General features: G+C 47.5%; 2 non-coding genes and 3 pseudogenes across 2 annotated transcripts; 2 read left to right on the top strand and 3 right to left on the bottom strand.

Moving 5' to 3' along the window:
• Nucleotides 1-26579, top strand: part of LOC148824417 (uncharacterized) — a 310106-nt pseudogene that overhangs the window by 98622 nt on the left and 184905 nt on the right.
• Nucleotides 3321-3392, bottom strand: trnat-cgu (transfer RNA threonine (anticodon CGU)). Its single transcript has one exon. It is a non-coding gene; the product is annotated as a tRNA-Thr (tRNA).
• Nucleotides 22732-22893, bottom strand: LOC148824431 (U1 spliceosomal RNA). The gene has a single exon (XR_016091944.1). It is a non-coding gene; the product is annotated as a U1 spliceosomal RNA (small nuclear RNA).
• LOC148824430 (5S ribosomal RNA) lies at nt 24735-24853 on the top strand (annotated as a pseudogene).
• On the bottom strand, nt 25477-25612 carry LOC148824429 (U1 spliceosomal RNA; annotated as a pseudogene).

Genomic DNA, 26579 nt, shown 5'->3' with positions numbered 1-26579 from the left:
GTTTTTCGTTCCACCTTAAATGGTGCTGCTGTGATGTTATGTCGCCTTTCGCCTGTAGATGGCTCTCTTCGATCAGTACTAATCCGGCTGGAATACTGTAGACATCTTCACTGAAAGGGAATATCCAAATAAATAGCGACTGTCCAAATTATATTTTTGTATGGAATATATTTCAGAAAATCGCAAACCAATTTTAAAAACTCACCACAACACGGACTTACACTGGGAAAAGGTGAATGCACTTTTTGCTTATTGCTACGGCCTTCCCCCCGATTATGAAAATGTCTCACAGTTCTGACACCGACGTGTGAAAGACAATGTAACAGACAATCAAAATCCTGAAGTACAAGAAATTTTAATGCACCAGTTTTTTAAATATGACCCTCTGATCCTGGCATGTCAGAATACATTTCGAAAAAGTATGGCACGAATTGCACGAATTGCAATGGCGCAAATTGTTGAGAATATCACTGACCTTGCCGATATTTGCAGGGGATACGAATGTTTTGCACATGTTGAACTACAACACGTAAAAATTGAGCTTCTTAGTCAATATCACCGGGAATGTCCAATAATGACGAACATCAGTAGCTTCAAGGAAACTTAGACTCGCACATGGAGTTTTATCTTCGAATGGAGGGTGGGAGAATTCATTTGTACTCTCGTTGCTCATTAGCTAAACTATTTTAAAAATATGACACAGATTTGTTCGACTGCACCAGCTAGCTCTCCACTGTCAATTGACAGGACTGTAGAAGAAACTGTTCTCATACAACCAACATACAAATTACACATCTTAAGGAACAAATCCGTGTACTAAATAACATAAAACTGTCGCTGCAAATTATCACCAAGCTGTTTTATGTGTCTGACCACCTCTTTCCTACTTTGCAGCGAGCACAAATCTTTCTGTTTCTTCATCGCTTTTTTACTGTCTCTTTCACCCATGTGGAGATGGATCCACAGCTGAAACTTTAGGTCAGTTCCTGTTACTCTGTCCGATTGAAAGCGCTGTATTAAAGGCACTCCCATCTCTGCAGGAAAGTTATTGCTGCTCTCAACACAATATACTGCAGCCAAATGTGATAGCGATACTGTCACTGCCTGTGGGCCACGTGTTCCTGCTGTCAGCCTATTATGTCATGTTCATCCACACCCAGAAACATTACTGCTGTAGCACAAGAGTTATATAGGCACAGTCCATAGAGCAAGAATCTCTTAATCTCAGAACTGTGGGTTCAGCCCCCACATTGGGTCCCTCTGTGTCAATTTCATCCCCCCAATCCTCCTAGCATGACCTGATGGCGTAACAGTGATACCCAGTACCCAGCATAATTCAGCTTTCTTTCCACTAGATTCAGATTTTGATCTGAAATCATCGGCCGAACAAGAGTTTGTCTAAATCGAGGGAGATCTGCTCACAAGCAAGTATTAAACACTTCAGCATTTACTGTTCGAATACCACACTTTGTCAAAACACTGCCGCTTCTTAAGCTAATAAGTAACGGTTTTTGAGCACGCATTGAATTGTTAATGCTTATATTAAAAAAGCATAAATTCACATAATGGAATTTGGACTGAATAAAGTAGTCCAGCCCCTTTACAACATTACATACCCACTGATTAAAGCTTAAAACTACAGCAGCAGAAGTAACAATAATGGCAACAACATGTTTGGAGTTCGGCATTTCATTTATTCTGCGGAAACATCGTATCGGAATGAACTGCCCGAGATAAAAGAGTAATTGCGGCTTCAGATCGTTTTTACAGAGCATTGCGTTGTTCTGTTCATGCTGACTACACGCTTTAAATTTGTCATTTACTGCAAGCGTTGCTTTTCCGGGTTTTTCTGAAATTCCTCGCATTTGAGCCAGCACTAAAATATTTCATTCCCGTCGCTGAATACATCGTGGAAACGGTATTTGCAACGGAATGCTGTCACACATGAAACCTTTTTGTTATTCGGTTCTGAAGTTTGAAAATGAAAATAAAACGGGGGTCATCACTTCATAGGCTTGAAAGAAGTCCAAGCAGCATAAAAACCCGCGAATTCTCACAAAGGCTGCCCCTTTCTTCTGCTGCTTTTATAACTCTGCCTTAAACATTTGAATGCATACCTTACTGCTGCTAATCACATTCACGTGTTTACGAAGCTTTTTCTGTCCGTTATGTTTTTGCTAAGCAGTTTCTCCGTTTCCTCGTACTGTGATTGTCAGCGAGCACAACAAGACTGAAACGGTGTAAAGGCAGGTAAAAAAATCAGGGTAAAACGCCTGATTGTCGGGAGTGGGATTTGAACCCGTGCCTCTATTTGGAGAGCGAGACACAAAGCTTAAAAGACACGAAGCTGTGAATTTGCTGTTTTAAACCACTCGACTATCCTGAAAATATGTGTGCTGATTGCACCAGTCGCATCCGATTTTCCGTAACTTTAGGACGATTAATACGACTGGACGAACACAATTTGTGGCGTTTAGCATGACATGGAAAACGGTACCGGAGCATTCGGGTCCGGACTACCAGACTCAGAAACAGTTTTTACCCCCGCACTATCAAACTATTAAACTCCCAGCCTCTCTCACTCTCATCTCACCTCTCACCTATGATCTGAACCTCACAGTGCCTTCTTTCTTACCAAAAACCCAAACACACATTGAAAATCTACCTCTCCCATACATGTCAAAAGCTCACTCCCCATCATTTCTATCCCTTAATTTCATTCTTTTGATGCATGTTTTTGCACATAACCTGTTACCTTTTTGTTGTTTTGCACACTGCCTGTTGTTGTTTTTTGCACATCGGCTGTTGTCTCTGTCTTTCTTTTGTTATACAATTGTATTGTTGTTGTGTTTTTTTCTTTGTACTAATGTCCGAGAGCTAGCTAAATAGCATTTCGTTATACCATATACCTGTGTATGAGTATAATGACAATAAACTTGGACTTGAACTTGAACTTGACATAGTCTTGCAGGCAGTATATTATTTTATCGTTTACTCGTTTAAAAAAAACATGGTCTTCTCGTTCCTAAGTCAGATTTTTAGTGCTTTCAAACGTTACTTCCAAACTGGACTGACAGCTCATCCGATCTGTTTGTGATCAGACCATGGAGTGGGGGGCTGTACCAAGCGCACGTTCCTTCCCAATGCTGAGGCGATCATTCGGAAGATGGGTGTGAAGAGAGACAAGCTTTGTCGACTAAAAAACAAGGCAGGATATGCATGAATACTAATCACTGGCGACAGTTATGCTCTCTTACTATTGAGACTCCTACATTTTTTTGAAGACTTTGAAACTAAAGGAAAGCGGAGACAAACGAAACAGGCACGGGTGGGGATTGAACCCACGATCTTCGGTTTACGAGACCGACGCCTTACCACTTGGCCACCGCGCCTTCGAGGAAACATGAGACTAATGTTGTTCAAATTATTTTTTTCTGAATCTGGTTTACATGGTTTAAGTATCCCTTTTACAATAAAAGGGATACTTAACAAGGAGATACGCTGTAGCAGTGCGACTCCAACAGATGCTCCTGAAGAGACTGGAAGTTTAAGCCAGTTCCTGAGAGCGCTCGGCCGCGTTACTCTCAACAGCGGCTCTTCAGCTCTTGTTGTTTGACCTAGTGGTTTTATAACGCGTGGAAACGACCGCAACTTCGTTTTCTGAGATGCTTTCTCTCACGTGGTGAAATCTCGACCTCTTTGGCATCTATGGCTTTAGTTCTTCTGTAGAGCACCCCTGCTTATAGTGCCCTTGAAGTCATTTTATTTTTACAGGAAGACGCATTCCCTAACGATCTCTCCTGTTTTAGAAATGCTTCATAAGGCGTGTTTGATTCAACGGACAAACAGTATACTAATTGTACAATGCAGATCTATGCGGCATTCGTACTGGATTTGACTGGGATTCTGAAATACTTCTTGAAAAGGTATTCAGATTTTCTTGAACCTATAATAAAAACACAGACCTGAAACTCCCTAGCTTCCAATCTCTGATGTTGCTGTCCTTAAACTCGGACGTGATGTTCTGCAGACGTGTGCATAATGTCCTGTTTTCTTACAGTGTAGACATTTTGCTGTTCACGCTCCGCATTCATCTGCTTTGTGCATTGTTACTCCGCACCTGTAACATGTAATGTCAGCCGTCCCCTGTTCTTCTATATCTCTAGCATGACTGCGTCCTCCTGCTCGGCTTTTGTTTGTAAAGTATGAGCGAGCGCCCCATTCAGTGTCACTGTGGTCAGAAAGCATTCTTGATTCTGCTTGAGCTGCTTCATGAATTCTTGCGACTGTAAGAGCTCTTTCTAAAGTCAGCCTTCATCCTGCAGCAATTTATAGTCTCTTATGTGCACATTTTTCCACAAGTTGATCTCTTAACATGTCAGTTTCCAATACTCCAAAGTCACAAGATTTAACCAGTTCTGTTAGTGCAGTCACAAAAGCATCAACAGATTCGTCCTGAGACTAAGTTCTCTGCCTAAATTTATGCCGTTCCAAAACCACTTTTCTCCGAGGTGTAAAGTAAGCGTCTAAGGCAGCTACAGTCTGTTCATATGTACCTTTTTCTCCAGGGAGGTTGGCGAAAATCCGCTGCACGGGAGCTCCGATACAGTGCAGTAATGTGTAGCACGTCTCACGACATCCGGAGCTTCTGTAGATCCACTGGCTATTTAAAAAAAATCTGTACGACTCCATCCATATCTTGTATTCCGTATACAAATCCGGAGCTCCAAGGTTCAGTAGAAGCGATGGAAAAAGCTGGGCATAAGCAAAGCTTCTCGGCGCGGTTGCCATATCTTCCATAGCGCAAGCTAAACGAATAGTCCGAAAATTCAAACGTTCGTTTCTATCAGCAAGAGAACTAAAATCTGCAGTGTTCTGCTCGTTTTGAGTCCGTCAAGCACTCATCCCTCGTCGCCATAAATGTTGTGTATCTAAATTTAGAGACGTTTTTATATTATTTTAACTATTTTATTAACTACACAGATCACGCCCTTACACCTTATATTCCTGCCTTCTACTCTCTCGTTCTGTTGTCTCGCGATGTCTACTCACTATACTACATTTAGCATTACTTCTTGTTGCAGTTGAGCTCAAAGCTGAGATGATCTCCATATTCTACCGCAGTAACTAGTCCGAAACGTAGTACACAGTACACACTTTTTAAGTGAAGTCAGGTTGTTAAAAAACTAAACCAGCGCCCTGTCACATAAACGTACCCCGGTCTCCCGCGCAACAAGCGGGGGTACTCAGCACTATACTAACGAGGAGCGCTTGTCTGCAGCTGAGCGTCAGCTCTGTTTGCTGTCAGCAGTCATTTCCTCATTTCCAAAGACTTTTTCACCTGCTCTCAGCTTTTAAAGACGGTCATAAACGCTCAAGAAGTAATTCATGTCAGTTTGAAGTCTGTTTTTGTTGTCTCAGCTCTTGATAAAGAAAAGCCGTGCGTGGGAGACTCCTTCTCTGAAGAAGTTTGCCGTCACCCTGCGAGTAAATACGGGTACTAGTCCGCTAACACATCTTTTGAAACACTACAACAGGTAACACCCCGTGTGAAACATCATGAACATCTGTTTAAGCCTGAGTTTTAACATACTCTAATCTAAATAAACGTTAGTGTCTTCCGGTGTGTGAGCCAATTTCTCCAAAAAATATTCGTTAGTCTGTCGGGAGGCTGTGCAAGGTGTTAAGAAATAGAATTTCTAAGAGACAGGCTCCCTAAGCTTAACATCAAGGCAGAAAAAATGCTGTTTTCTCTACAGAAATGCTCTTTAAATTTCAGCACTGTTGCAACTCCCTTTATAAAGGGTGTGCACACGTATACAACCAAGGCATTGGAAGTTTTTTTTAATTCTTGTTCCAAAAAATGTTCCATTTGTTTTCTTTTTAATGTTGTTGATTAAAAGATTTTATTAAATGTGAAAAAAATCTGAATGTGAAAAAAAGTCAAAATGCTATTGAAAAAAATCAGTAATGTGAGGAAAGATGGATTATGGGAGCCCCTTAACTACCCATGTCATGCTGTATTTTTCACTCATTCTACTGGGAGTAGTGCCGTCGCTTCTGGATAAAGTCTGTAAGTGGTCATTCGAGACGTGTCAGGTATGACTGCTCTTCGGCACAAGAGACACGTGACTTGCGAGGATCCCGACAGTGTCAACTTTCTTTCAGAGCCCGGATAGCTCAGTCAGTAGAGCATCAGACTTTTAATCTGAGGGCCCAGGGTTCAAGTCCCTGTTCCGGCGGTTGTGCTGTTCTTCAGTCTAGTGTGAGTGTCTTTCTAAATCGTCTTTTATCTTTCACTCTTCTAGCTGTACTGTGGTTATTTTAAATGTCCATTACTTGTATTTACAGTAGTGTATTTAGTGTTTCATTTCACAAACCGAAAATGTTCAATTAGATCTTGTCACTCTACTCCACGTAATCATCTAAATTAAATCACAGTAGAGTACAGAACACGCAGCGAGGAGCTCACACAGTGAGTACTCTTGAATACGACGAGAGGAAAGGCACACTGCACATCTGCAGAACATCACGTCCGAGTTTACAGTGACAGCAGAGGTTGGAAGCGAAGTAGCTTTTTATTACTCGCTCGCTGAACGATCTCTCAAGAAACCTCGGTTGTGATTTAACAGGTATCTAATAATCACGTTCAAAAAGGTGACGATAAGTTTTTTTTTTAACTAGGTAGCCTTAATGGCAACACAGTGTGAGTAGATCTTAAAGCAGCTGCAGTCAGAGTAGCTGTAATGGCAACAGTGCTTTGAGTTCGGCTTTTCTTATTTCTTCTGCAGAACCAGGGGTATTGGAATATACTGATCCGCATAGGAAGCGCTTTCGGTTTCTGATCATTTTTATTGAGCGCTGCTCTAAACTTTACATTTGCTCGGTCTAGTTTTCCCCATGAAAAAAAGACATATCCCTAATTACATGATTTCACTTTTTTTCTTATCAACGAGTAGAAAGAAATAAAATATATACTTCATTATAAGTACCACAGGCAAGATGGCTGGTGGTCTAAGGCGTTGCGTTCAGGTCGCAGTTACATCTGGAGACGTTTGTTAAAATCTCACTTCAAATAAAGAGGTCTTTGTCGTTAGAGTAGAAACGATAGAAGCCTTAAGCGGGGAAAAAAATCACAACATCTTGCATTTCACGTGTTTAATGTTAACTGTCTCAATGGTTGCCTCGGTGATTGATGGCTCTACTCCCTTGCAGGGTGACGGCAAACGTCTTCAGAGAGGGAGTCTCCCACGCACGGGTTTTCTTCATCAAGAGCTGAGACAACAGAAACAGACTTCAAACTGACATGAATTACTTCTTGAGCGTTTATGACTGTCTTTAAAAGCTGAGAACAGGTGAAAAAGTCTTTAGAAATGAGGAAATGACTGCTGATAGTAAACAGAGCTGACGTTCAGCTGCAAACATGCGCTCCTCGTTAGTATAGTGCCGAGTACCCCCGCTTGTTGCGCGGGAGACCGGGGTACGTTTCTGTGACAGGGCGCTGGTTTAATTTTTTAACAACCTGACTTCACTTAAAAAGTGTACTACGTTTCGGACTAGTTACTGCGGTAGAATATGGAGATCATCTCCAGCTTTGAGCTCAACTGCAACAAGAAGTCATGCTAAATGTAGTATAGTGAGTAGACATCGCGAGACAACAGAACGAGAGAGTAGAAGGGGGGATACATGTGGTGTAAGTGATCTGTGTAGTTAATAAAATAGTTAAAATAATATAAAAACGTCTCTTTATTAAGATACACAACATTTATGGCGACGAGAGATGAGTGCTTGACGGACTCAAAGCGAGCAGAACACTGCAGATTTTAGTTCTCTTGCTGGTAGAAACGAAATTTTGAATTTTCGGACTTTTCGTTTAGCTTGCGCCATGGAAGATATGGCAGCCGCGCCGAGAAGCTTTGCTTATGCCCAGCTTTTTCCACCGCTTCTACTGAACCTCGGAGCTCCGGATTTGTATACGGAATACAAGATATGGATGGAGTCGTACAGATTTTTTTTTAAATAGCCAGTGGATCTACAGAAGCTCAGGATGCCGTGAGACGTGCTACATTACTGCACTGTATCGGGGCTCCCGTGCAGCGGATTTTCGCCAATCTCCCTGGAGAAAAAGGTACATATGAACAGACTGTAGCTGCCTTAGACGCTTACTTTACACCGCGGAGAAATGTGGTTTTGGAACAGCATAAATTTAGGCAGAGAACTCAGTCTCAGGACGAATCTGTTGATGCTTTTGTTACTGCACTAAGAGAAATGGCTAAATCGTGTGACTTTGGAGTATTGGAAACTGACATGTTAAGAGATCAACTTGTGGAAAAATGTGCACATAAGAGACTATAAATTGCTGCAGGATGAAGGCTGACTTTAGAAAGAGCTCTTACAGTCGCTAGAATTCATGAAGCAGCTCAAGCAGAATCAAGAATGCTTTCTGACCACAGTCACACTGAATGGGGTGCTCGCTCATACTTTACAAACAAAAGCCGAGCAGCAGATCGCAGTCATGCTAGAGATATAGAAGAACAGGGGACGGTTGACATTACATGTTACAGGTGCGGAGTAACAATGCACAAAGCAGATGAATGCGGAGCGCGAACAGCAAAATGTCTACACTGTAAGAAAACAGGACATTATGCACGAGTGTGTAGAAAGAAAGACGGTTCCCATCAGGAAAATAAATTTAATACAAATAAGGAAGGGACAAAACTGCGAGCAGTTCAAGAACCTTCTTCAGACTCGGATGAATTTGTTAATTTCATTGACCCTGAAGGTAAAGAAACTGTTCAAATAAATGGCCAAGAGATAAAAATGGTGATAGATACAGGAAGTCAAATAAACTTTATTGGAGTAGAACTTTTAAAGAAAGTGTTTGCACACAGAACTAAACTTCAGCAGTCTAAGAGGAAATTTTATGCCTATGCACAAATTAGTCCACTTAAGTGTGTTGGCTACTTTGAGGCACAGCTGAAATGGCAGAAAAATGTAATAAAGGACAAAGTCTATGTACTGTAGTTGAAGGAAATGCAGAAGCGTTGTTGGGAAGAAAAGCATGTTTTGATCTGAAGATTCTGAATGTAGGAGACACTGTCAATGAGGTTGACCAGTCTTCAGAGAGGTTTAAGCAGTTAGCACAGGAATATGAGTCACTCTTTAAAGGTTTAGGACAGATCGAGGTTACAGTAGATGAGAAAGTTTCACCAGTAGCTCAAAGTCTGAGACGAGTACCCTATCCAGTGATAGAAGCTGTTAATCAGGAGTTAGATAAAATCCTGGATGATGTAATTATTGAAGAAGTGAATCAAGGTGCAGAATGGATCTCAAATATTCTGATAATACCTAAAAAAGACACCAAGGAAGTGAGACTGTGTGTGGATCTGCGAGAACTGAATAAAGCAGTTATCAGAGAGAGACATCCAGTACCAACAGTTGGCAGCATATTGCAAGCAGTGCAAGGAGCCAAAGTTTTTGCAAAGTTAGATGTTTGAAAAGGGTTCTAGCAAGTTGAGTTGGCCCCGGAATCAAGACACCTGACTACCTTCATCACACACAGGGGTTGTTACTGTTTCAGAAAAGTTCCTTTTGGCTTGTCTAGTGCCCCAGAGGCCTATCAGAAGGCTATGGACTCGATGTTGTGTGAAATGCCAGGTGTTGTATGGTATATGGATGATGTTGTAGTACATGCGGAAAATGAAGAACAAGTAGAACAGAGGCTCAGGCAAGTATTTCAAAGATTCCAAGACAGAGGCTTAACTTTAAATAAAGATAAGTGTATATTTGGCCTGCAAGAGATCGAGATACTGGGACATTTGGTCACTGCAGAAGGAATAAAACCAGACCCGAAAAAGGTGACAGCTGTTTGCAGTGCGCCGAGACCTGAAAATGTTGCACTTTTGCACTCATTCTTAGGAACTTGTGGATTTTTGATGAAATTTATCCCTAATCATGCAGATATATCAGAACCCCTTAGAAAACTAACGAGGAAAGGACAGAAGTGGGAATGGACATCGGAAACTGAGAAAGCCTTTGCCGAGTTGAAAAGAGCACTTGTAACTGAACCATGTTTGGCATACTTCAAACTAGATGCGCCACCAGTAGTGATCAGTGACGCGAGTCCTGTAGGATTTAGAGCAGTATTGCTACAAAGACCAGAAGAAGCCAGTGGCATATGCAAGTCGCTCACTTACCCCAACAGAAAGGCATTACTCGCAAATAGAGCATGAAGCCTTGGGTTGTGTTTGAGCAGTGGAACATTTTAGGACATATTTATGGGGAGGCAAGTTCACACTTCAAACAGATCATAAACCCCTCATTTACACGTTCAATCCCAAAAAGGCAACATTGTTACCACCCAGGATACAAAGACTTGGATTGAGATTACAGCCGTATGATTACAAAATTGAACACATAGTAGGGAAAACCAATGTTGCAGACTCATTGTCATGTCTTCCTTTACCAGACACAGAAGACACTGGTTATGTAGACACCTATGTTGATAGAGTGCTTTCAATCAGCACTTATGAACTGCATGCACTGACACTTGAGGAATTTAAACAAGCAACAAACGAAGATGACACATTGAAATTGTCGATGTCCATGGTGGAAAAAGGACAATGTCCTAATCCAATTCCAGAATAACTGCAGCCATACCACAAGTGTAGGTTGGAGTTATCTACATATGATGGACTGCTGATGTCGAAAGACTGGTCAGGAATTGTTCCACTTATGTGTTGAATCAGCCATTGCAGGAGGATCAACCTCTCCAACCACTTGAATTACCACCAAGGCCTTGGACAAAATTGGGCATTGACCTGGTAGGTCCTATTCAGAATGAATACATATTGATTGTCACTGACTATTATACTTCTTACCCTGAGGCGGTTGTTGTATCAGACATATCTTCAGCCACAGTTATTAGAGATCTGATGAACATCTTTGCACGATTTGGTTATCCACTAGAGGTAGTAACAGATAATGGCAGGCAGTTCATAGGACAGTTGTTTGAATCATTTCTGACTTATTGTGGAATTAAACACATCCGTGCATCACCTTAGTATCCGAGCAGTAATGGCAAAATTTAAAGATTTCACAGATACCTGAAAAAGGCCTTGAGAGCAGCTGCGATAGAAGGAAAAAAATGGAGAGGAACTCCCTAAGATTCTGCTGGCTTATAGATCAACACCTCACATCTGGAGAAACCCCAGCTAATCTTATCTTTGGACGTAATATCCGGACTAAACTACCAAATGTGGAAAAGAAAGAAAGATATCCATAGACATCATGAGGAGTACGCACACAAAATGAAATTATATGCAGACCAGACACATTGAGCAAGGGATCACAACTTCAAGGTCGGTGATGTAGTTTGTGGTTGGCCTAGACAACGGTAAATTGGATGCCAAGTTCAAAGACACTCGCTATGTGTTATTGAGAAACACCTCTTGTAACTCTTTTGAGTTAGTGAACGTAGAAGATGGCTCAAAAATAATGAGAAACGCTCCTCCATTGGATCTTGATTTTGAATCTGCAGAAACAGAAAATGCTGAGAATACAGGACTTTCTGATGTGCAGGAAGTGCCGAGTCCTCAGACAGTGGAGAGTACATCCGTAGGAGAGCCAGTAACTTTACCCAGAAGTGAAGTAACAACCAGAAGTGGCAGGGTTATCAGGAAACCGGCTCGTTACAGAGACATTTAAAAATATAGGACTTGCATAGCTCTCCAAATGTGATATTACGAAGTGACTTAAGTAGAAATTGAACTAACATTTGAGTTGGTACGCATACAAATAGTTGTAAAAAAAAAGAAAAAGAAAAGTTGAATGTGTTGAATAGAAATTGAAGGTTTTACATCCATTTTGTTGTAATAGTTAAAATCCGTTAACTGTGTGTTAATATAGAATTGTTACAATTTTTTTGGTAAAGTTATGGACTTTAAAAATAACAAAGGAAGGGATGTAGTATAGTGAGAAGACATCGCGAGACAACAGAACGAGAGAGTAGAAGGCGGGAATATATGGTGTAAGGGCGTGATTTGTGTAGTTAATAAAATAGTTAAAATAATATACAGTAAGAACGGCTCTTTATTAAGATACACAACATACCCAAAAGGGGGTTGCAGCTCATATTATTCAACCTCCTTACACCTATATAGCGCCTTTCCAGACTCTCCAGCTCTCTCCAGGTCATGGGGATCCCCTCCACCCCCACCAGTCTGGAGCCCCCTGGGTGACGTTTAGGGTGACAGAGCTGCAGGGAAAGGAAGAGCATATACTGACCATAGATTCAAAAAACAATAACATTTTCACCTCCGTCTCTCTCTTTTCCAGAAGTAAAGAAGATCAGTAACATAAATGGTGGAGAACAAAGGTAGGTGTTGGTACCTCCGAGGTCGAGAAGGAAACACACAAGTCGGCTTAAAGATCAGACGCTGTTAAACTAAGGATCTCCTCATCCCGTTATATTATAAGGACGGAAGTCTGAGAAAATCAAGGATGACGTTCTTGAGCAGCGTCAAGTGAGATCTAATTAACAAAATCGAAAATGAATGCCCACCCATAACAGCCGCAGGTGGTTATATTATCCTCGGGAATCTCTTCCTTATGTCCAAATGGCTTCAACTGTGGGAACGTGTAGACCTGATGGAAGTCTGATAGGACTTGGGGCACCCTCTGGCGGAAAAGGGCCGAATTATCAGCCGCTTGGCCCTCTTCAACAATGAGGCGTCCTCAAACAACTAGTAAAAAAAGTTATTTGTTACTACTGAAGTTACTACTAAAAGATCCGCTTATTAGATCTCGGTTACCACCATTTCATTATCGATGTTCTAGAAATTTTTTTTGGGGGGGGATTTAAGTGAAACAGCACTGTGGTTCCCCCTTTGGGAATGGCGCAAACTCCTGGCTCTTTTCTCCCTGTTGCCGGGACGAGCTTTTCCTGCAGCGGCCGAAGCAGCTGCATTTGAACACTCTCTTCCCCTCCCATCTTATCCGTCTGGCGGGCTGTTTTCGGCGGCCCGCGGCGGATTTTAACACGAAGACTCAGTTCCTCCGGCCTGTCAGTGTGGGATCCTCCCTTCACTCTAGTCTCTGTCACCAGCTGGATGAGCCCCTGACTCTCTCTCTCGGCTGCAGGTACGAGAGCCTGAACTGCAGCGTGGCCAGCACCTGCAGCGACGTGAAGGCGGTCCGCGAGAGCGAGCAGCAGGAGAGGGAGAAGAAGACGCGGGAGGCGGAGGCGCTGCGGGCACAGGCCCACGCCCTGAAGGACCGGCTGGCCCGGCTGAGCGAGGAGAAGGCCCGGGTGGGGTGGCAGATCCAGGACAAGCTGGCGGAGAAGAGGCGCGGCCAGGGCAGCTTCTGGGCCTACAGCGACACGAGCAACAACGCCCGCCTGAGCGCCCTGGAGGGCGAGCTGTGCCACCTCTTCGGGGAAGACAACCGCCTTGCCCGGGAGATCTGGGACAACGCGGCCAAGCTCAACCACATGCAGGCCGTCCAGCGTGTGTGTGTGTGTGTGTGTGTGTGTGTGTGTCCTGTGATGGACTGGCATCCTGTCCAGGGTGTGTGTGTGTGTGTGTGTGTGTGTGTGTGTGTGTGTGTGTGTGTGTGTGTCCTGTGATGAACTGCTGTGCTATCCAGGGTTAATCCTGCCTTGTGCCTGTTGCTTGCTGCCCACCCCTCTCCCTCTCCCTCAGGGAAGCTTGGGAAGCCCAAGCAGCTGCAGGAGGTGCAGCGCTGCCTGTCCCGCATCCAGCAGATCCTGCTGAGGCTGCGCAACTTCTGCGACATGGCCTGGGTAGCCATCGCCGGCCTGGGTAGCCATCGCCAGCCTGGGGCAGAAGACAGAGGCGGGAGAGAGCTTCCTGGATTACATCCAGGACTTCAAGGAGGAATACCTGAAGAGCCTGGATGAGGCGGAGCAGGTGGGTGCAGGGGCAGAGGGGCAGATCGGTGGTGTGATTTTCTCTCCCGAATTTCAGTGGGAGCCTCCGTCAGTCAGACGGGTAGCTGTCTACAGTAGCTGGAAATAAGGAAACTATGATATTTTAGGACAGTCATTCATTTTAGAGTTAATAACTGCCATTTTTCTCCACACATCTACACACTGTGCACAAATGCACACTACACACATTCTGACTACAATCGCACCGTACACACCAACACAATGCATACACTCAACTGATCTGACACAATCGCACTCTACACCCTACTATACTGTATACACACTACACACGCACACACATTCGTACTATATCCATCAACACAACGCATACACACTACACACACACACACATTGATACTGTACACATCATCGCAATGCATACACACACTGTACACACAACTGATCTGTATTCACAATACACACAACGACACACTACACATGCATGCACATTTGTACTACATACATCAATGCATACACACTTTACACACCACTGATCTGTATACACAGTACACACAACCACACTCTACACCCAACTATACTGTATACACACTACACATTTGTACTGTGTACATCAATGCAACACATACACACAATTGATCTGCACGCACGCACACGCACACTCCAGTCCTTCCAGGTGCTGTGTGCCTGCTGCTCCAGTGTGGGGGAGAAGTTCTCTCACTGCGAAGACGCCTACAGCTTCCTGGCCCTGCGCCCCTCCAGTCTGTCTGCGGAGCAGCTGCAGAGGGAGTACGACCGGGCCCTGCAAGAGCTGGAGCAGCTGAGCCTCTCCCAGGACATGGCCATCGGAGTCTGAGGCAGGAGGACAAGGACCAGGAAGAGCTCTCTCACAGCCTCTGCGCTTCCTGCATTATAATGGGGTCCCTGCTTGGCCATCTGTCTAGTTTCTTGATGATGTCATGTGGTGATTTATGATGTCATGGAGGATGGGAATCGCTTTTCCCTGCTCCTGGGGTTCTGGTGAGGGGTTATCATGCAGACTAGGATCAAGGCTAGGGTTTTGCTAATCTACAGCAGGGGGGTTTGGTTATGTCCATGTTTCTAGTGTGACTGCAGAACATTTCAAATGCACCTTTTTGACTATGTTCATTAATGGAAATTGGACAGCTTAAGTGAGGGGGGTGACTGTCACATAGCTCCACAATGTCATACTTGGGATCCCCCACACACGGAGTAATTCATGTCCCTGATCCCCATCTGTATGGCATGAAATAATGGAACTGCACAATAAAATGGTCTCGATGGGAGCAGTCTGATTCCTTTGCCGTCTGTGATACAAGCTGCCCAGCCCTGTGGTTTAAGCCGATACCCTGGCTTCTCTCCAGACACAGCTGGGTGAGCTCCTCCAGTCAGGACAGGAAGCTCTTCTGTACACAGAGGGTGGTGGGGTTGGGGAACAAGCTGCCCGGCCGTGTTGTTGAAGCTTATTCCTTCGCTTCTCTCCAGACACAGCTTGGTGAGCTTCTCCAGTCAGGACAGGAGGGTCTTCTGTACACAGAGGGGGGCAGGGGTGTGGAACAAGCCGACCAGCCCTGTGGTGGAAGCCGAGACCCTGGCTTCTCTCCAGAAACGTACCGTTCCATTTGACTAAACAACCTTTTCTCCATATCCCTGCTTTACCCTGAGAGCCGAGAGGATGGAGTCCCATCCAAATAACAAAAGACAATACATCTATTTAACTGACACTCAGAGGTGACTGAACACATTTCAGGTTTACACCCCAGTTAAACGTGCCTTTCCTTCATTTCAGATCGCTCTGCTCCCCACGATCTCTGAAAACCCACTCTCACACACCACGCCCTCACATTGCACATGGCTCTACATTCACCGGCTGTAATACGGCTACGAACAAAGACAGACAGTTAAGTTCGCCGTTACTAAATGACATTCGTATTAGTTCACGCATGTATTAATGTTCACTGGAAAGCAGTTTCAGTTAAATATTAAAATGTTCCCAGCGACAGCTGCATAAGAGACTCATGACAGTAGTGACCATATTATGTCCACCCTATCTGGGGACGTTCTAATGTGACTCCAGCTGCTTAAACCACATGAAGAGGTGATGTCAGTTCGTCCCCCTACTTCAGTAAAAACTAGAGGGCAGCAGCTCTTGCTCTGAGTTCGCTGAAAGAGAGACTTACAGAAGACACAGGCGCAAGAACGGAGCCTGGAGAGATGTTCAAATAAACGCCGCTCCCCAGAGAGACCCGACTGTGTAAGAGCCTGGGACCTGTGAAAAGAGTCTTTTATATTTCTATTTAAGTGATTTTTTTATATTTATTTTGTATTGTTGTACACATTTTAATTTTTCGTCTATTCTGGTGTCTGTTTTTTTTAGCTTGTCTTGGACTGCTGTAACACATCAATTTCCCTTCGGGATCAATCTTATCTTAGTCTTATCTATCTTCTGCTCTGTTTTGTACCGTACAGAATGATGAGTTAAAAGCTAATTCAGCCATTTACAGAGCCATGCCCACACTAACACAGATGATTTTTTAAAATTCCCACAACAGATAACAGTATATTCAAACAAAGCAACAGAAATATAATAAAGCTGACAGGAGCTACTTTAACACCTCACGCTCTTTCACACTTCAATTCTCTCAACAGATGGGCAAAAAAAAAAATTCCAGCAAAGAGATAAGACTTTTATTGTCCCCTGAGGCAAATATTTTATGGACAACCAGCACTCCTGTACATTTAAATAGCATGCAAAATAAGAAAGAGAGAAGAAAAGGAAATCATTGCACATTACACTATTACAAAAAATAAGAAAGACATTGCACATTATTCTATTGCACACGTACAGTAGAACACATAACGGCATGGAACGTTTATAACATATCGCAAAAACATATTGCACTCAGGTGGGTTGTAAGAGTCAAAATTGTTTATCCTTGACATTTTTGTGTTGACAGCTGTAATGCATAGTGGAACAAAGGAATGTTTGTATCCGTTTCACTTACATTTGGGAGCCCTGAAACGTTTGCCAGAAGGAAGAAGTTGGTATTCAGGGTTGAGGATGTGGGAAGGATCTGATATCATTTTTCCTGCTTTTCTGATTAGGGATTTTTCAAAGATGGCCTGCAGGGAGGGCTGCTGTTTCACTCCCTTGACCTCGAAAGCTGTCTGGATGAGGCGGGTCATTTGCCATTTAAAATGAACTGATAGATGACCGAACCACACTGAAATACCATATCTGATAATGCTCCCGATTACAGCTCCAGAGACAGATAAAGTGGGTGACCGCAGCTACTGTCTGCAACACAGTGTGGTGTGAATGATACAGGGTGTAAAGACCTTTTTCAGACGAGCTGCGATCAAATGATCGGAACACATAGGAGACGAAACTGGAAATTATACCATCTAACAACCCAGCAAACAGGGCTGAATGTATAAGAAAACCCATAATTAATGAAAAAATATAAGGTAACCATATGAGGAATCACAGGAGAAAATATATGAAATAATTTAAAAAACAGGAGTATAACAGTGGAGCTGATGTATGATATGCAAACAGACAAAAGGAAAAAAAATCATTGTAATTGGAAAGAAAAAACATTCTAAGCAAGAAATTATTCTGCAGACTTCATACTGTCAACACTAAAGGCAATTCAAGTTAAACAGGGGGCTAAGTTCAGTGGCCACATTTGTTGCTACTGGTCTTAAGGCTGAACTCCAGTTTGGGGCGCTGTTTTCAGTTCATTACAACTGACCCCACAGTAACCAGTCAGCAGGAAGGGCAGCCCCGACATCACAATTCTCGTGAGCTCTCACCCGTGATGAGAGCAGCCTTGCGCTGATCTCCACAAACATGGCGACCATACAGGACTTGCACAACATTCACAAATTCGTGAAGGTCTCGGAATTTCTCACATTTTGCAGTACCCTCAATAATTTCTTCTGAGACGGAGATTTAATAACTGGTCGGAGACACTGGGGCAGCAGTCCCCGTTTAACACTACAAAGTGTACATTGCCACAAACAAAATACGTGTTCCTAAAAAACGTCGCAAATGCAAAAGATTCCCAATAGCCTCTGAACACAACTATAAAGTTTGTTTTTACAGCGGTGAATCTATTTGGTAATAAACAAACAAGCCAAAACGCCCTCGCCCAGTGGTGAGGAGGAAGCGCACCTAGGCACTCATAGTACCGCGGAACAGGCTGGGAGTTGTAGCCGGGGGGAGTCTGAGGGTCAGCACGATGATATGTATCTGCCTATGTAAATATTGTGATAGTAGTTTTAGTATCCTGTATAGCTCTATAAGTGTATAGCCCGAAGTTAACGAGTTACCACCCTAGCCATGTGTAAGTGTTCTGTCGGTCTCCTCATGTGTGAATAGCCTGTGTTTGGTTTTTGTGTGGTTTTGTTTGGAGAATAAAGCCGTCGCTTGGTTTACTATCATGTCTTCACTTGTCCTTTGTCCTGAGGGAACATTGGTGTCAGAAGCGGGCAGGATGGACAAACCATGGCAGACATTAACTGATTCTGTCAAGCGCCGGCTAACCCTAAAAGAGACCGAACCCACCGGCAGCGCACATACAGAGCCTGAGCAACTCCTGGGTGCGACAGGTGGGCACAGCCCATACCAGGGCTACCCAGTAGTGGTCCCGCTGGTAGAATTGGGGTGACTGCCCACTACTGCCCAGTGGATGCCCCAGAGAGAAGATGCCCTCCCTGCCAGAGCCGGACAGCTATTCCCACACCCGCCAGTGCGGGTGCGACCCTGTCGCTACGACGGGGAAGCACCTTGGGAAACCTGCGAGGCGCAGTTCCAGCACGCGACCCAGATGAATGGCTGGAGCCGGGCAGAGATGGCCGGCCACCTGGCGGCGGCGCTGGAAGGAGCGGCCTGCCAGGTGCTCCTGGATGTCCCAGAGGAGGACTGAGGTGAATACGCGGCGCTGGCAGCAGCTCTCTGGCTGGGCCCGGTCGCCGCTGATGTCATGTTCCTGGCCCGCCGAGGATACCCGGCTTTCCTCCAGGAGGCGCAGCGGGAGATGGCTCTTCAGGCCTTTCTCAAGGCCCTCTTACCCGAGGAGCCGTGCCAGCCTCGCTGGAGCAGGCCTTGGCCCCTGCTATACAGGCTGAGGCCGTGTTCGGGGTGGCTGGAAGCGCCAGCAGACGCAGTGCGCCCTGCCGGTTCACCGAGGTGGCGACAGAGGAGTCCAGTGAGGGGGAAGAGGAGCCAGCCTGCACAGTGACCCCCGCGGAACAGCCCCGCAAGCTGTTTTGCCAACGCTGCAGGAAGAGGGGACACCGAGCCCGGGCCCCAGAGCCTCGCACACCTAGATCGGCTTTGGGAAACAGGAACGGGGCGCCTCAGCGTGGGGATGGCCGCCCTTGGTGCCCTGCACGCCACCGTGGGGTGAGTCGGCTGTAGTCGGGGTCTGTACCTCCACTGCCAAATCGAGGACCAACCCTGCCTGGCCTTGCTTGACACTGGTTCATCAGTAACCCTACTCTGGCCTGGCATCCTCCCCGACACCAGCTCCGGAGAGCGCTGTGAAGACCGGTGCCCTGCATGATGTCATGTTCCTCGCCCGCCGAGGATACCCAACTTTCCCCCGGGAGGCGCAGCGGGAGATGGCTCTCCAGGCTTTTCTCAAGGCCCTCTCACCTGAGGAGCTGCAGCGCCACGTACAGCTGGCCGTGCCGGCCTCGCTGGGGCAGGCATTGGCCTTTGCTACACGGATGCAGTGCGCCCTGCCGGCTGACCAACGGTTTTGGTTTTGCCAACGCTGTGGGAAGAGGGGACACCTCAACCCCATATCCGGAGAGCGCTGTGAAGACCGGCACCCTGCACGCCACCGTGGGGCGAGTCAGCTGTAGCCGGGGCCTGTACCTCCACTGCCGAATCGAGGACCAACCCTGCCTGGCCCTGCTTGACACTGGTTCATCGGTAACCCTACTCCGGCCGGGCGTCCTCCCGACACCGAGGGCACCACCCCCCCAGGATGGGAGGCCTCTGGCCTGCGGCTAAGGACCATGATGGGACAGCTCGCTGCAGTCCGGGGGAAACAGGTGCTTGCCTTCCGTCTGGGTACAGCGATGGTGTGCCTGCTACCTCGCACCCATCCAGGAGGACTGCATCCTGGGGCTGGACCTGCTGCAGGCAGGGGCCAATTTGTACTTGGGCCGGCAGGAGGAGTTGGTGTGGCAGGGAGAGCGACTTCACCTGGTGGAGGGCAGGCCTGGCAAAGGCCGGGGGAAAAAGAGGCAGTGGCGGTGGCAGTCGCCGGGGCGGACCGGGCCTGCGAGCCGGGGAGTGAGTGTGCTGGATCCTGCCCCTGAATCACCCGGGGGGCCTGACAAGTTGGCGGTGGTGGGGGCCGAGTGTTGCGTGGAAGCGAGGCGCACCGCTGAGAACCTCTACCGCTGCCGAGGAAAAGATCCGGGAGATGGCTGCAGCGGGGGTGATTGAGCGTGAACTACCGCAAGCTACCGCAAGCTGAACGAGGTCACCCGGAAAGATTCCTACCCCCTGCCGAGGATAGACGATGCCTTGGACTACATCACCGGGTTGACCTGGTTCAGCTCCCTGGACCTCCGCTGCGGCTACTGGCAGGTACCACTCGCTCCCGATGCTCGCTCGAAGACAGCCTTTTCCATCGGCCAGGGCCTCTGGCAGTTTACTGTCATTCCCTTTGGCCTATGCAATGCCCCGGCGATTTTTAAGAGGCTGATGGAGAGGGTGCTGGCATCGGTCCCGTGGAACCCGTGCTGTATCTGGACGACCTGCTGGTTCATGCCCGGGGTTTCAACCAGGCCTTTACGAACCTCCAGGCAGTGCTGGCGTGCATCCGCCGTGCTGGCCTGAGGCTCAACCACCACAAGTGACAGCTCCTGCGGCGGGAGGGGGCCTTCCTGGGACATGTTGTTGGACCGCGAGGGGTGGCTACAGACCCAGGTAAGGTTGCTGCAGTGAGGGGATTGCCGACTCCCCGCACCGTCGCAGAGCTGCGCAGCTCTCTGGGGATGGCTTTGTATTATCGGAGGTTCGTCCAGGACTTTGCCAGCATCTCTCCCCCGCTGCACTGCCTCACCGACAAGGGCCGCCGTTTTGACTTGGACTCGGGCTGCGAGACGGCTTTCGGACGGTTACGTGAAGCTCTGGTGGGGGCCCCCCTGCTAGCCTACCCCGATCCGTGGTTACAGTATATCCTAGATACCGACGCGAGTGTCTCGGAGTTGGGCGCGTTGTTGGCACAGGAGGGGTCAGATGGGGAGCAGGTAGTTGCCTACTACAGTCGGGCTTTGAATAAGGCTGAACGGAACTACTGCGTGACCCGTCGCGAGCTGCTGGCGGTGATGGTGGCGGTCCGCCACTTCAGGCTGTACCTGTTCAGGACCCGATTCCGGTTGAGGACCGACCATGTGTCCCTCACCTGGCTGCACCACTTTAAGGAGCTGGAGGGGCTGATGGCGCGATGGATAGAGATCCTGCAGGAGTACGACTTCACTGTTGTGCACCGTGATGGATCTCGCCAAACGTGTGCTGTGTGCGTGGCGCAAAAAGGTCCCCTCGAGCGCTCTCGGGGACCCCCCAAAACAACACCAGGTGGGGGCTCCTATGGAGCGGGTGGGGGTGGACGTTTTGGGCCTGTTTCCACGCACCGAGGCCAGAAACTGCTATGTCCTTGTAGCAATGGACTATTTCACGAAGTGGCCGGAGGCCTATGCCCTTCCAGACCAGAGTGCCCCCACGGTGGCCAATGCACTACTGGAGGGGATGTTTGCTAGACTGGGGGTGCCGGAGGAGTTACACAGTGACCAGGGGCGTAACTTCGAGTTCCAGGTCTTCGCCAGAGTGTGCCAGTGCCTGGGGATCACTAAGACGCAGACCACCCCGCTGCATCCCCAGAGCGACGGGTCTGTGGAGCGGTTTAATCGGACGCTCGCCACCCAGCTGGCCTCCCTGGTGTCCTGGCACCAACGGGACTGGGACTGCAACCTCCCCCTCAAGCTCTGGGCTTATCGGACCGCAGTCCAGGAATCTACCGGGTTTACCCTGGCCTCACTCATGCTGGACCGGGAAATGCGAACCCTGGTGGACCTAGTCTTCGGCCCGCCGTCCGGAGACGGGTCGGCACCGCCTAGGCCCTCGTAGTACCACTGGCCAGCGGCTGACCCTACCTGTGTAAATAATGTCCTAGTAGTTCTAGCGCCCTGTGTAGTCTTATAAGAGTATAGCGTGTTGTTAAGTAATTACCACCATAAAGATGTGTACGTGTTCCGTCTCCTCATGTGCGTGTATATTCTGTGTTTGGTTTTGTGTGGTTGTTAACGAATAAAGCTAGCGCTTGGTTTGTTAATCGCGTCTCCACTGGTCTTTTGTTCTTAAAAGAACCTATAAACGCTACAATATATTCATTTATTACTGGTTTCATTCATTGAGCATGGATACAATAGAGGTACAGCCATTCACTGTTTGACATGTCTGCACTGGTACAGAACCTAGCAATTAGAAAACGGGAGAAACTGTCTTGAGAATTAGCATACAGTACCGAGGCCCCCATGACCAAATAAAGGCTAACCTCGATAATCAGCCTAAATAATGCAGACTACAGCAAAACGACTGACTTTGAAAAGGGAATGAATGTCCGGAAGGAGTAGTGTAACCAGCTTTAAATGCTTCTCCGGACCTCTAACTAAAAGAAACCGGGAACCAGCAGTGGCATCGACTCCTTTCGAACTGGGATCCTATCGCAGCTCGTGGTGTCGTAACTCTTCCGTATCTGATGTTGGACCAAGCACATCAGGGGAGAGCGCGAACGCAGTCCCCCACAACCAGAAATTATGCAGTCGAGATTCCCACATTTGGGGAATTCGCAGGGATCAGCACATGCCGAGCAATGGCCGAGCCTCGCTCTGGGTGAACCTCCTTCTTGATCAAGGTATCTCCCCTGCCAGGTAAGTATGAGCTGTACAAGCCCCTGCAAGCGGCCCACACCCACAGCACAAAGCGCGAAGCCTAGGCCAGCTCCTCGCCCCGCACACCACCGCCTCCTGCTGGGCCCACTCTTTCGCACACTCACACGCCACACTAACACTCAAAAGGGTGGGCAAAACAAGAGAACGAGCGCGCCGTTTCCTACACATCTGCAGTCGCCAATGCGCATTCGCAGCATGTCCCGGGACGCAATTCGGCCTCATTTGCATAACACCAGACCGGCAGATCGCTACGCAAGCTCGCGTCGTGCGCCTGCCACACACCGAACAAACACCGGAGCCTTTTCAGCAATTTCCAAAAAACGGGCCTCCTCGCCTGCCCACAAGGCTCCGTCTCTTACCTGCTCTCCAGAGCCTGCTGCCTTCTGTGCTGTTCTCTCGGCACCGCTGCAGCGCACACAACTCCTGCAGCGCGGGGAAAAAGTTTCCACGCTCCGCCGCAGGGAAGGCTCGCTCCGTGCGCACACGCCCTTTCAATGCCAGTTCAACAAGTGCTCCGCATTAGCAGCGTCGGGGCTCCGGCGTGTCGCACCTCACCTCACCTCGCACAGCCCCCTCCTTGAATGTCTGGCGCTGGGCATGCCCCGCTCTCCTCCACCTTATCTTATCGCGTGTGACCACCGACAATGGCCACAATGCCGGGGAATGGCACCTGTAAAGTGTTAATTGGGGCACAGGAACAGCCCGTCTCGTCTCGGGGGCCGGCTTCAAAGACAATACAGCAAACACAGCGGGGCAGGGGAAGTAGACGACACGACACATGCAGGTACATTCAGCTCCGGCGGGAACGAGTCATTTGTCGGTCTTTTCAAGTGCTGGGAGCCGAGTAATCCTTCGCTTGTATCGTTTCTTCCCGGTGACTAGATCTCACCCTGCGACTCTCGACTGGGCTCACCCACGGCAGCCCAGCAGGTGTGAGCCTAGCCGGCACCCGGATGGGAGATTCCCCCCGGAAAAGCTCAGGTTGCTGCTGCTCCTGCAAGAGGTGTGACTGAGACCAGTAGGGAGCGCTCACCCTGCGGTCTGTGTGGATTTCTTATGCCCCAGCATCCTGATGGTGACACTTTGCTGCACAAACAGGCGCCGTCCTTCGGGGGAGGCGTAAAACCGAGGTCCCGACCCTCCTTGGCCATTAAGAAATCCCAGGGCGTCTCTCAAAAAGAGAGGCCAGGGGTGTCACTCTGGTGTTAGTGTTCCCCTTTACCAATCAGTCGGGGTCTCCTCCTAATCCCCGTCTCATATGTAACAATCAATGACGAGGCCCCCCTGTCCCACGATATTGTACTTGTCTCCTGGCCGCTGGCTGGCGCCGTGAGATTTAGTACTCGCTCAAGAGACTGGGGGCAGAGCGCGAACGCGGTCCCCGCCCCCCACAAAGTGTGCGCTCCAGGTTACCTCTCGGGGCTCTGCAACACAGCGGAAAGGTAGCAAGAAGGAGCCTCTTGCTCTGATGCCGCAAGGCCACAAGAGGGCGGAGGTGCCGCGCGCCCGGCCGACGTGTTGGACTGGTGCGCTTTATGTGCTGAAATAAACACGCGACAGCCCAGAAATGTTTTGAGTGCTGTGCATTGGAGGTTTTTGTCTTGTGAAGACTTGCCTTGTGCTCCTCCGAGCAGATTGTTTGTTCTCCTCCAGTGCGGGACAAGTCAACACAAGGGAGCACATTCGCCAACATCCAGGTACGCAATGCGATTTGGAAAGAAGCTCCTTTCCAAAGAGTTGCACACGAACGATCCTTCAGTCCTGCTCGGGGGGCACGGAGCCCCAGCCACACACAGCTTCAAGTAGCGAGTCAGGCGGTAGGGCTTTTGCTTGCGGCCACGCCACCCTGAACGTGCCTAATCTCGTCTAATCTCGGAAGCTAAGCAAGGTTGGGCCTGGTTAGTACTTGGGTGGGAGTCTGCCTGGGAATACCAGGTGCTGCAAGCTTTTGCTCTCTCGGCCAGCAGGGGTCGCCGTTGGTACCGTAGGCTTTGGGAGGAAAACCTGGAGGATGGAAAGGTGATCTATAGCCTCATCTCTAGAGATGTTTTGTTGCTATGGCATGTGTGTGACCCATATAAAAAAAAACCCGTTTGTAAAACGAATATCGAAGCTGCCTCTAAATCTGCAAATGAAGATGAGTCGATAAACCACTTGTTTTTCGTATAACTATACATATATTCATTTATTACTGATTTCATTCATTGAGCATGGATACAATAGAGGTACAGCCATTCACTGTTTGACATGTCTGCACTGGTACAGAACCTAGCAATCAGAAAACGGGTGAAACTGTCTTGAGAATTAGCATACAGTAACGAGGCCCCCATGACCAAATAAAGGCTAACCTCGATAATCAGCCTAAATAATGCAGACTACAGCAAAACGACTGACTTTGAAAAGGGAATGAATGTCCGGAAGGAGTAGTGTAACCAGCTTGAAATGCTTCTCCGGACCTCTAACTAAAAGAAACCGGGAACCAGCAGTGGCATCGACTCCTTTCGAACTGGGATCCTATCGCAGCTTGTGGTTACGTAACTTTTCCTTATCCGATATTGGACCAAGCACATCAGGGGAGAGCGCGAACGCAGTCCCCCACTACCAGAAATTATGCAGTCGAGATTCCCACATTTGGGGAATTCGCAGGGGTCAGCACAGCCGGAGTGCAATGGCCGAGCCTCGCTCTGGGTGAACCGATTCGATTTTTAAGAACTTTATTTTCTTTTCACAAAAAAATACAGGACATCACAAATTAGAAAGCTTTACATTAATATACATACTTAAAACAGTATATATGATCACATCTCATTACATTTTGACACGGTACCAGTTACATAGCAACAATTTCTTTTTTTCTGGTGCAAATCACATTCTTTACTTAAACATGATAATGTTTTTCACAGTTTCTTGAGATATTGACCTATGCTCTCTATTTCCCACAGATTTTCTGCTTCCTCCCTCCCTTCTCTCCACAGATCTCTGAGGTAATAGTTCTCTCGGGTGATGAACAGGGCCAGGCTACCTGCTGCCTTGACTGGGACCTCGATGCCTTTGAACACCCCCATGTCCCTCACTCTCCACAGGGCGTCTTTCCCACTGTTCACCACGGCCCAGATCCTGTCAGACACGTCAGGAGGAAGTTTGACAGGAGAGATGCCATATATGACGAAAGCAGCGGTCAGGGTAAATTGGGGCGAGAGAGCTTGCAACCAATCTTCAAACTGTGCCCAGAAGGCCTTAGTAAAAAAGCAGGACCACAGGAGATGGGTCACAGTCTCCTCCTCGCCGCAGCCCACCCTAACGCAGCGAGGGCTGGGGGTGAGGCCCCTACGGTACAGGAAAGTTTGTACCGGTAAGCACTGGTGGACGACACTCCAGGCTAAATCTCTGTGAATGTTGCACAGAAACTTAGAGGATGTGTGTTTCCACACCTTCCTTGTTTGGGCTGATGTTAAAATGCCCACAGGGGTCTGCCTATTGTTCTGGGGTGCAACGAAATCTTCCCGTTTTTGGACGCTGACATCTCGGAGGGGAATATGGCCAATTGGGTGAGATCTTAGAAAACTTTTAACTGTCCCATAAATTGCTGGGCATGTGTCAGAGAGTGGGACATCCAGCTTGGGTCTGACACCCCACACTCTGAACACCTCCCTACCTACCCAGAGCCTGGCAA

This window comes from Atractosteus spatula, chromosome 10 (assembly GCF_055471065.1).
Source record: "Atractosteus spatula isolate fAtrSpa1 chromosome 10, fAtrSpa1.hap1, whole genome shotgun sequence".
In the NCBI taxonomy this organism is placed as follows: Eukaryota; Metazoa; Chordata; class Actinopteri; order Semionotiformes; family Lepisosteidae; genus Atractosteus; species Atractosteus spatula.
Note: the sequence above shows the minus strand (reverse complement) of the source record. Positions and strands in the feature narration are given on the sequence as shown.